Source organism: Heterodontus francisci, chromosome 32 (genome assembly GCF_036365525.1).
Source record: "Heterodontus francisci isolate sHetFra1 chromosome 32, sHetFra1.hap1, whole genome shotgun sequence".
Taxonomy (NCBI): Eukaryota; Metazoa; Chordata; class Chondrichthyes; order Heterodontiformes; family Heterodontidae; genus Heterodontus; species Heterodontus francisci.
Window position 1 is genome coordinate 9900183 of NC_090402.1, and position 10806 is coordinate 9910988.

Sequence of the window (10806 nt, forward strand, 5' to 3'; positions counted from 1 at the left end):
ATTGGCCCTTCAGGCCTGCTACATCATTCAGCAAGATCATGGCTAATCTTCTATCTCAACTCCACCTTCCCACACTATTCCCATATCACTTAATTCCCTCAGTACCCAAAAATCTATCAACCTCTGACTTGAATACACACAACAACTGAGCATCCACAGCTCTCTGGGGCAGAATTCCAAAGAGTCACAACCCTTTGAGTGAAGACATTTTTCCTTATCTCAGTCCTAAATGGCCGATCCCTTATTCTGAGACTGTGACCCCGTGTTCTAAATTCCCCAGTCAGGAGGAAACATCCTCCCAGCATCTACTCTGTCAAGCCCCTCAAGAATTTTATATGTTTCAATTAGATCATCTCTCATGCTCCTAAACTCTAGGGAATATAGGCCTAACCTACTCAATCTCCCCTCATCCCAGGAACTAGTCTAGTGGCCCTCTCTCTGGTCCTCCAAAATATCATTGCCTCCTAGCTCTGTGTCCATCTATCCCAAAGTTCACCGTTTGAATCTCTCCAGTTTGACTCCCCTCCTGCTCACAGCACCAAGACACCCTAGGGTAATGCCATGAGTGTGACTGTGACCCTGGTGCATCTCTCCTCCTTGTCTTCCTTTGGATAGGCTCTGTCAGGCACCGTGATCTTCTCCCTGTCTGATATTCCCATGTTCACTGGGCAGTTCAGTAGCCCAGATGCAGGAACAGGAAAATCTGTCCTGTGACTGGGTTGAGGGTGTATTTACTACAGAAGGCAGACTTGAAAATGGGGAAAAATACTAGGAATGGAGCTTCTTTTAGGTTTTACAGTGAGTCAGATTGTGGATGTCTCCGTTGACCATAGTGATGGACATGAGTGTACACACCTGTGCATTACACATTTGCGTACATAAATGTGCACATGCACAAGCATGCACACACATGTTCACACACGTCCTCACATGCACACCCGTATTATAGACATGCACAACTCGCAGAATCACAGAATTATTATAGTATAGAAGGAGGCCGTTCAGCCCGTCATGTCTGCATTGCCTCTCTGAAGGAGCAGTTTACCCAGTACCACACTCTAGCCTTCTCCCCATGGTCCTTCACATTCTTCCTTTTCAGATAACGATCCAATTCCCTTTTGAATGCCTCAATTGAACCAGCCTCCATCACACTGTCTGCTAGTGCATTCCAGATCCTAACCACTCACTGAACCAGCCTCCATCACACTGTCTGCTAGTGCATTCCAGATCCTAACCACTCACTGAACCAGCCTCCATCACAATGTCTGCTAGTGCATTCCAGATCCTAACCACTCAATTGAACCAGCCTCCATCACACTGTCTGCTAGTGCATTCCAGATCCTAACCACTCAATTGAACCAGCCTCCATCACACTGTCTGCTAGTGCATTCCAGATCCTAACCACTCAATTGAACCAGCCTCCATCACACTGTCTGCTAGTGCATTCCAGATCCTAACCACTCACTGAACCAGCCTCCATCACACTGTCTGCTAGTGCATTCCAGATCCTAACCACTCACTGAACCAGCCTCCATCACACTGTCTGCTAGTGCATTCCAGATCCTAACCACTCAATTGAACCAGCCTCCATCACACTGTCTGCTAGTGCATTCCAGATCCTAACCACTCAATTGAACCAGCCTCCATCACACTGTCTGCTAGTGCATTCCAGATCCTAACCACTCACTGAACCAGCCTCCATCACACTGTCTGCTAGTGCATTCCAGATCCTAACCACTCAATTGAACCAGCCTCCATCACACTGTCTGCTAGTGCATTCCAGATCCTAACCACTCACTGAACCAGCCTCCATCACACTGTCTGCTAGTGCATTCCAGATCCTAACCACTCAATTGAACCAGCCTCCATCACACTGTCTGCTAGTGCATTCCAGATCCTAACCACTCAATTGAACCAGCCTCCATCACACTGTCTGCTAGTGCATTCCAGATCCTAACCACTCACTGAACCAGCCTCCATCACACTGTCTGCTAGTGCATTCCAGATCCTAACCACTCAATTGAACCAGCCTCCATCACACTGTCTGCTAGTGCATTCCAGATCCTAACCACTCACTGAACCAGCCTCCATCACACTGTCTGCTAGTGCATTCCAGATCCTAACCACTCAATTGAACCAGCCTCCATCACACTGTCTGCTAGTGCATTCCAGATCCTAACCACTCAATTGAACCAGCCTCCATCACACTGTCTGCTATTGCATTCCAGATCCTAACCACTCACTGAACCAGCCTCCATCACACTCTCTGCCAGTGCATTCCAGATCCTAACCACTCACTGAACCAGCCTCCATCACACTCTCTGCCAGTGCATTCCAGATCCTAACCACTCGCTGCATGAAAAAGTTTTTCTTTGTTTCGCTATTGCTTCGTTGGCCAATTACGTTAAATCGTGACCTCTTGTTCTTGATCCCTCCACCAATGGGAACAGTTTTTTCCTATCTACCCTGTCCAGACCCCTTGTGATTTTGAATATCTCTATCAAATCTCCTCTCAACCTTCTGTTCTCCAACTTCTCCAAACTATCCACGTAACTGAAGTTCCTCATCCCTGGAATAATTCTCGTGAACCTTTTCTGCACCCTCTCCAATGCCTTCACATCTTTCCTAAGGTGTGGCCCCCAGAACTGGACACAATACTCCAGTTGAAGCCGAACCAGTTTTCTATACAAATTTGACATAACTTCCTTGCTTTGTACTCTGTGCCCCTATTAATGACGCGTCGGCTGCTGTATGTTCTATTAACCACTCTCTCAACCTGTCCTGCCACGTCAATGATTTATGCACATATACATCCAGGTCCTTCTGCTGCTGCACCCCTTTAGAATTGCATCCTTTATTTTATATTGTCTCTCCACGTTCTTCCTACCAAAATAAATCACTTCATACTTCTCTGCATTAAATTTCGTTTGCCACTTATCCGCCCATTCCACCAACCTGTTTATGTCTTTTGGAGTTCTATACTATCCTCCTCACAGTTCACAACTCCACTATTGCCTTTCACTACTGCAGCTGCCTGAGTGAGTCAGAAATATATATATATATAAAACTGATGCTAGTGCAGAAAAGGAAGGTACACTGTTCTAAGGTGGCAGTTAAAAACTGGCAAGATCTCCCTCAAAAGCCATTGCTATTGTTAAATGCTTCAGACTAATGAAAGTTACTGCTCCAGTGTTATGTTAAACTTAGCAGTGAAAATTGAACAAACATTTTGTTTTAACATCTGTTTATCATTTATGATTGTTATATATGTTTTGTGATTGTGACTTGTGTATTACTTCTTATTAATTGCCTTTAAGTGGATCTGTAAGTTCTTATTAAAACTTATTTAAAGATACAATTATTCCAATAATTAATCCTGGTATTATTAGTGAAGTTAAATATCTTATTCTTTTTTGCTTTGCTTTGAATTTTGGAGACAGTTTGATTGTGATTGATGACAATTGGTCAGGTATTCACTGGTGTGACATCAGAGGCCCATGTCTAAGTCATGATTGCCCCAATATTCCCTTATACAGCAATGTTTCAATCTGTTATTCTATACTTGTTCAAGTCCCGCTCCAGAGACTTGAGCACAGAAGTCAAGGCTGACACCCCACTGCAGTAGTGAAGGAATGTTGCACTGTCAGAGGTGGTGTCTTTTGGATGAGATGTTTAGCCGAGGCCCCATCTGTCCTCTCAGGTGGACGTAAACAATCCCACAGCACAATATCAAAGAAGAGCTGGGTAATTCTCCCCCAGTGTCCCGGCCAATATTTATTCCTCAACCAACATCACAAAAAAAAATGATTATCTGTTCATTTACCACATTGCTGTTTGTGGGATCTTGCTGTGCGCAAATTGTCTGCTGTGTTTCCTACATTACAACAGTGACTACACTTCAACAGCACCTCATTGGCTGTAAAGCACTTTGGGACATCCTGAGGTCATGCAAGATGCAGTAGAAATGCAAATTTTTTCTTACAGTGGAGTGAAATATTGTTTTTGGAGACATTTATATGGGCGTTCATTTTGAATTTGAGGGCTGAGCCTAGTGGAAAAGATACTGCAATCTCTATTGAATCTGCCTGATTTTCATCCCATTGGAATCAATGGACAAAACATCCGCCCCACCAGATTAATGGCTAAAGTGATCAAGAAGGAGGTTCCAACATCCCCTCACACTTTGATACTATTTTCTCTTCTCATTTTCTCCTCTTGCCACCCATGCAACCTGGCTCCATCTGTGCCAATCCCAGCTGAGAAGGTGTATTTTGCCCCCAGGTCAATGTCACAGTGAAGGCGGATTTTTTAGGGTGAGCAATCTGAAATGATTCTCTGTCCAATTTCCCCTCCTTCCTCTTGGGGAGATGCCTGTTTAGATCATTACCATAACCGTTGCCATAGCAAGGCAGGCTGCTGGTCATGTGACTTCCCCTCCTCGTCCTCCAGAGGGAGAGTTCTCCTATCCACTTGACATCTGCCTACATCAAACACCTCAGACTGGCGTAGGGTTGCAAACCTCCAGGATTGGCCTGCAGGAATTGAAGATTAATCTCCAGGACACTGCCTCGAGCAACACCCAGAGAAAAATCACAGGGGCATTAAAAAAAGGTTGAGTTTTGTTCCTTTTCTTCGAAAAGCTTTAGCTTATTAGTTGCAAAAATGTTGGAGATGGGGGAAGGGCAGCTTGAATAATTGTCACATGTCAACCAAATGAGTAATGAAGAATCTCTTTCCAATTGGCGTGGGAAGGAGTTGTGCTGTGAAGATGTTGAGTGACCAATGGTGGAAGCATGGGAGTGGGTCATGTGATTTAACCTCCATTCAACCAAAGTTGGCAAACCTAGATTGGTAGCTACATGGAGTGAGGGTTGAGCACATAGAATCTCATCTCTCCCTCCAAAGCACAATACCACCACACCATGAGATCTACCAAAAAACTTTACCATGTGCCAACAACTTGATCAAGACTGAGAGCTCACCATGTGGATCCATTCTGCCCTACCATGTTGCTGAGTTAACACTGGGCTGTTAAAAAAACATGGCAAATGTTGGAAATGTGAATTAAAATAGAAAATGCTGGAAATACACAGTGCTTGTAAAGAAGAAACAGCGGTGGGTGGCAGTGATTACATTGCTAAAACATCTTTAAACGTTGAAAAACATCCGAAGGCATTTCACACAGGTGTAATCAATTTTTTAAAAAATCAGAGTGAATATTGACACTACTGTGTCAGCCAATGAGTTGGAGGTGGGGCGGGACTTGGGGTTTTAATTTGTGCGAGTCTCTGGACTCATGACTGAAGCTACAGTAAACACAGACTCCCGACTACAGCAGGGTTATTTCTCCAGCAAAATGCAGTGAGTGGAGGATAGTTACATAATACAAACTACATGCATAAAATCAATTGCAGTTGACTACAGCAGTGCGATCTCCAGGCTTCATTGATGGCAGAATTTACCCAATCATCTCCATTCTGACTGGGATTTGTGGTGTCACCATATGCAGACATAAAAAAGGCAACGAGCCAAACAGAAGATGATCAGGGGGCATGGTGAAAGAGGTGTGTTTGAAGGAGGATCATAAAGGCCAGTTAGCTTGACGTCTGTCATAGGGAAGGTGTTAGAATTGATCATTAAGGAGGCTATAGCTGGGCGCTTAGAAAAATTCAAGGTAAATGGAAACAGCATGGCTTTGTGAAAGGGTACTCATTTTTAACCATTTTATTGGAGTTCTTTGAAGGAGTAATATGCGCCGTGGATAAAGGGGAGCCCATTAACATACTGTTCTTGAATTTCGGAAGGCATTTGACAAGGTGCCACATAAAAGGTTATTGTGCAAAGTAGGAGCTCATGGTGTAGGGGGGTAACATATTAGCATCGATAGAAGATTGGCTGGCTGGCAGAAAACAGAGAGTATGCATAAATGGTTCCTTTTCTGATTGGCAGAATGTGATGAGTGGAGTCCCCCAAGGGTCTGTGCTGGGGTCTCAACTTACAATTTATATCAATGACTTGGATGAGGGGAGCGATGGCACGGTTGCTACATTTGCAGATGACACAAAGATAGATAGGAAAGTATGTTGTGAAGAGGACATAAGGAGGTTGCAGACTGATATAGATAGGTTGAGTGGGCAAAAATCTGGCAGATGGAGTATAATGTGGGAAAATGTGAAGCTGTTCACTTTGGCAGGAAGAATAAAAAAGCAGAGTATTACTTAAACAGAGAACAACTGCAGAATTCCGAGGTGCAGAGGGATCTAGGTGTTCTGGTGCATGAGTCACAAAAAGTTAGTATGCAGATACAGCAAGTAATAAAGAAGGCTAATGGAATGCTATCCTTTATTATGAGAGGAATAGAAATTAAAAGTAAGGGTGTTATGTTTCAGTTATAGAGGGCATTGGTGAGACCACGTCTCGAATACTGTGTGCAGTTTTGGTCTCCTTATTTAAGGAAGGATGTGAATGTGTTGGAGGCGGTTCAGAGGAGGTTTACTAGATTGAAACCTGAAATGAGGAGGTTGTCTTATAAGGAAAGGTTGGACAGACAGGGCTTATTTTCATTGGAGTTTAGAAGAGTGAGGGGAGACTTGATTGAAATATATAAGATCCTAAACAAGGTGGATGTGGAAAGGATGTTTCCTCTTATGGGTGATTCCAGAACTAGGGAGCACTGTTTTAAAATTAGGGGTTGCCCTTTTAGGACAGAGATGAGGAGAAATATTTCTCTCAGAGGGTTGTGCGACTTTGGAACTCTCTACCTTGGAAGGTGGTGGAGGCGGGGTCATTGAATATTTTTAAGGTGGAGGTAAATAGATCCTTGTTAGGCAAGGGAATCAAAGGTTATCGGGGGTAGATGTGAGTGTGGAATTCGAGACACAAACAGATCAGCCATGATCTTATAGAATGGCAGAGAAGGCTAGAGGGGCCGAATTGCCTACCTCAGCTCCTAATTCGTATGCTCGTATAAAGGAAAAGAGGGAGGTGGACAGGTGGAATAGTTTAGGGAGGCAAATCTGGACCATGGGGCCTAGGCTGTTGAATGCAAGGTGGATGAATTGGGCAATGTACAAAGCCAGTGTCAGAGGGACAGAGAGTTTGGGGGTGGGGTGGGGTGGGGTGGGGGGGTTGTCATTTGTGTCGGGTTGTAAGGCTGGAGGGTTGGGCCGTGAAGAGGTTTAAAAGAGCACTGACAATTTAGGAGAATAAAACTTCATTAAAACTGGGCTGTTAAATGATCTCAGTAATCAGCCCCACTAACAGATGCAATCATTTTGAGATAGAGATATTTTACAGGCCTCAGCAGAAAAACAAATTTGCCCTCTTTTGACTGAATGTTGGAAAAGTTCCCACATTCCTTTACTGTCGAGCAAAGCACCAGCAACTGATACAACCTAGGGATGAAATAACTTGATGAAGTGTGTAGGATTAAAAGAATCCTCTTTATAAACAAGAAACCAATTCAGAGCATCAGAGCATGAATCAGGAGTGGAATTTCATCACTATCTTTGTAACGATGACATTAATAGATTTTTTTAAAAATGGGATCTTTGTAGGAAAGATTTTTGTCCAATTATTCTGGGGCTCCCAGTTACTGATGGGTCCTTTAGCAAAATATTCCTGTGTAACTTTAAAATCTCAGCTGACACTCTAGCACAGTACTGAGGGAGTACCACACTGTCGGAGGTGTCGTCTTTCAGAAGCGATGTTGTTATGACAGTGCTTCTATATTTTTTGTTAAGTATTTTTTTTAAAGACATCTATTTTAGAATTATGGACATTGTTTTATTTGGGAAAACTGAAAAGGATTCCAGGGATGGTTTTTCCACTGGGGTCATTGAAAAGAGGTTATCGGAAGGTCTTTTGGACTTGGTTTGTAAACAACCCTTACTTGAAGTCACCTGTCTTCAGATGAATACCCAGCAGGGGTTTTTTGACTTGGGGGAGACGTTTATAGAGAAGTGACAGGTCAGGATTTACAGGGGTCAGGAGACATGACTCTTGAGATATTGTTTTTGGTTTCACTTTGGACAGTGTGTTCAGTTGTGAACTGTTTTGAAGGCAGTTGGAGAAAACCAGCCACGAGAGCAGGCACCATCAGCTCACCCTCTTCTCTCTCTTTGAGAACCTCCTGAGAATCAAGTGTAAGGAATAGAGAAACTGATGCTGCATTTCTCCTGAAAAGCCTGATAAACTGATCTTCAACATCGCCTAAAAAGAACTGTTCTTGAAAGATCCCAGTGATAGGGTTCTACACATATTTGGGATGCCAAACCAAAAAAGGGAGAACTGACATCTTTCCATATCTTCTCTTTTTTCTTTAAGAATTAGCAAGTATTTGACTAAAGTATTCTTTTTTGCCTTTTTTTTGTAACATAGCTCTAAAGAGAACATCTCTATTTTTTCAATTAACCAGTGTGTGTTTGTGCGTGTGTGTGTGAGTGAGGGGCTAAGTTAAAAGGGAACTTTCATATTTCACTCTGTGTGTTCAGGCATTGCTTTGTTACTGGTTAAGTCTTGTTTTATAATAAACTGATCAATTTTGTTGTTTATTAAAGAAACCTGGTTGGTGCATTTTATTCTGGGATGAAGAGTAGAATATATCATTGACTCCATCGGTAACTGGGTAAACATTTAAATATATGTTGTGACCTGTGAAGAAGTGGAACTAGAAAAGACAGTGCACTCCTCCTGCCTCAGTCATAACAATGTTGAGTCAAGGCTGTGTCTCCCCTTTCAGATGGATATAAAAGATCCTATGCCACTATTTCGAAGAAGCGCAGGAGAGTTCTCCCTGGTGTCCCTCAATCAACATCACTTAAACAGATGAACTGATCATTATCACATTGCTGTACGTGGGAGCTGACTTTGTGCTAATCGGCTGTGTTATCTATTATACAACAGTAAGTACTCTTCAAAAATATTGCCATTGTTTACAAAGCATTTTGGGACAACCAAATATTCAAATCCTATGGTATGGGACATGACCCTAAACCTTCTGACTCAAAGAGACAAGAGCTACCCACTGCACCATAGCTAACACTTGGCGTTTATCAATCGTCATTAATGAATTCTGAAAGCTGGGATGTTCCACTCTGCAGTGAGAGTGAACAGACAATATGTGTGCAGAAACCAACTTTAACAACATACCAGATGCTTTGGCAGACAGAAATCTCTTTGGTAGCTGAAGCTTCAGTTGATTCAAAGTACTGAACAGATTTCCGTGCTATAGGAATTTCTTTTTAAAAAAACTTTCTAGAATGGCAAAATTAGGTCCAAATTTTCCCTCGTGTTTTCGAGGCAAAGGTACATTTTTCTAACTGCCTCTTCTAATTATCCCAGAATGGGCTGAAACCTTTGGCTTCATGTCAGATTCCAACCCCAGTCTCAGAGCTGCAACATTCATTACTTCGCGCTTCATGAGCACTGATGGAAAATTACCAGTGTTCCCTTAGACCACACTGTCACATGACATCAGGAAGTGACTAGACCAGGGTTTAGACGATGTGCAGGAATAACCCCAAGCTCAATTCTGTCCATTCACGGAGTCATATTGCCCTGAGACTACCTCTCCTCCCTCTCCAAAGTAATCATAGAGTCTTAGAGCACAGAAAGAGGCCATTCAGCCCATTGTGTCTGTGCCAGCTCTTTGAAAGAGCTGTCTAAGTATTCCCACACCCCCGTTCTTTCCCTGTAGCCTTGTATTTTTTTCCTTTTTAAGTATATGTTAATTCCTCTTTAAAGGTTACTACTGAATCTGCTTCCAATACCCTTTCAGTTACTGCACAGCAACTCACTGCGTAAAAGAAATTCTCCTTTTCCGCCCAATAGATAACATAGAACCATAGAAAAGTTACAGCACAGAAAGAGGCCATTCAACCCATTGTGTCTGTGCCAGATGACAAAACTAGCTGCCCCATCTAATCCCACCTTCCAGCACATGGTCCGTGGCCTTGCAGGTTACAGTATTTCAGGTGCAGGTCCAGGTACCTTTTGTATGAGTTGAGGGTTTCTGCCTCGACCACCGATCTGGGCAGTGAATTCTAGATACCCAGCACCCTCTGGGTGAAAACGTTTTCACATGTCCCCTCTAATCCTTCCACCAATTACCTTAAATCTGTGCCCCCTGGTAATTGACCTCTCTGCCAATTATCTTAAATGCATTGCAGGAAAAGTGGCTTCTAAAAATTCCCACAGCAAGCTCCCAATAACAGCAATGTGATACTGACCAGATAATCTGTTTTAGTCATTGGTTGAGAGATAAATTTTGGCCAGAACACTGGGGACAACTCCCCTGCTCTTAAAATCACAGAATGATACAGCACAGAATAGGGTCATTCGGCCCATCGTACCTGTGCTGGATCTTGGGTGGAACTATCCAATTAGTCCCTCTCCCTTGCTCTTTCCCCATAGCCCTGCAATTATTTCTTCCCTTTCAAGTACTTATAAATGTATTCAATTATCCCAGCATGGATTTAGTTTGGCACAGGGCCATTGAGAAACATTTATGAATCGCAGCTTTCCTGCATTATTATTTTTCTTTCTGCTAAATATTGGGTTGGAAATTCATCTTCACCAGCGGCTCTAAATGTGTGGAACCGTATCAGCTGCCTGCTATAGCACAGCCTAATATTCAGTTCTATTAAAGTCAATGAAATCGAATATTGGGCGGGGAATATAACGGGCAGCATTTGCAATACAGGCCAATTAACGATATAGCCCATGACAAGTTTCTACCCTGTGATCTTCTCCACCATTACTTATAATGCTCCCTATGCTTGGTACCATCCTTAGCTTCAAGAGAAT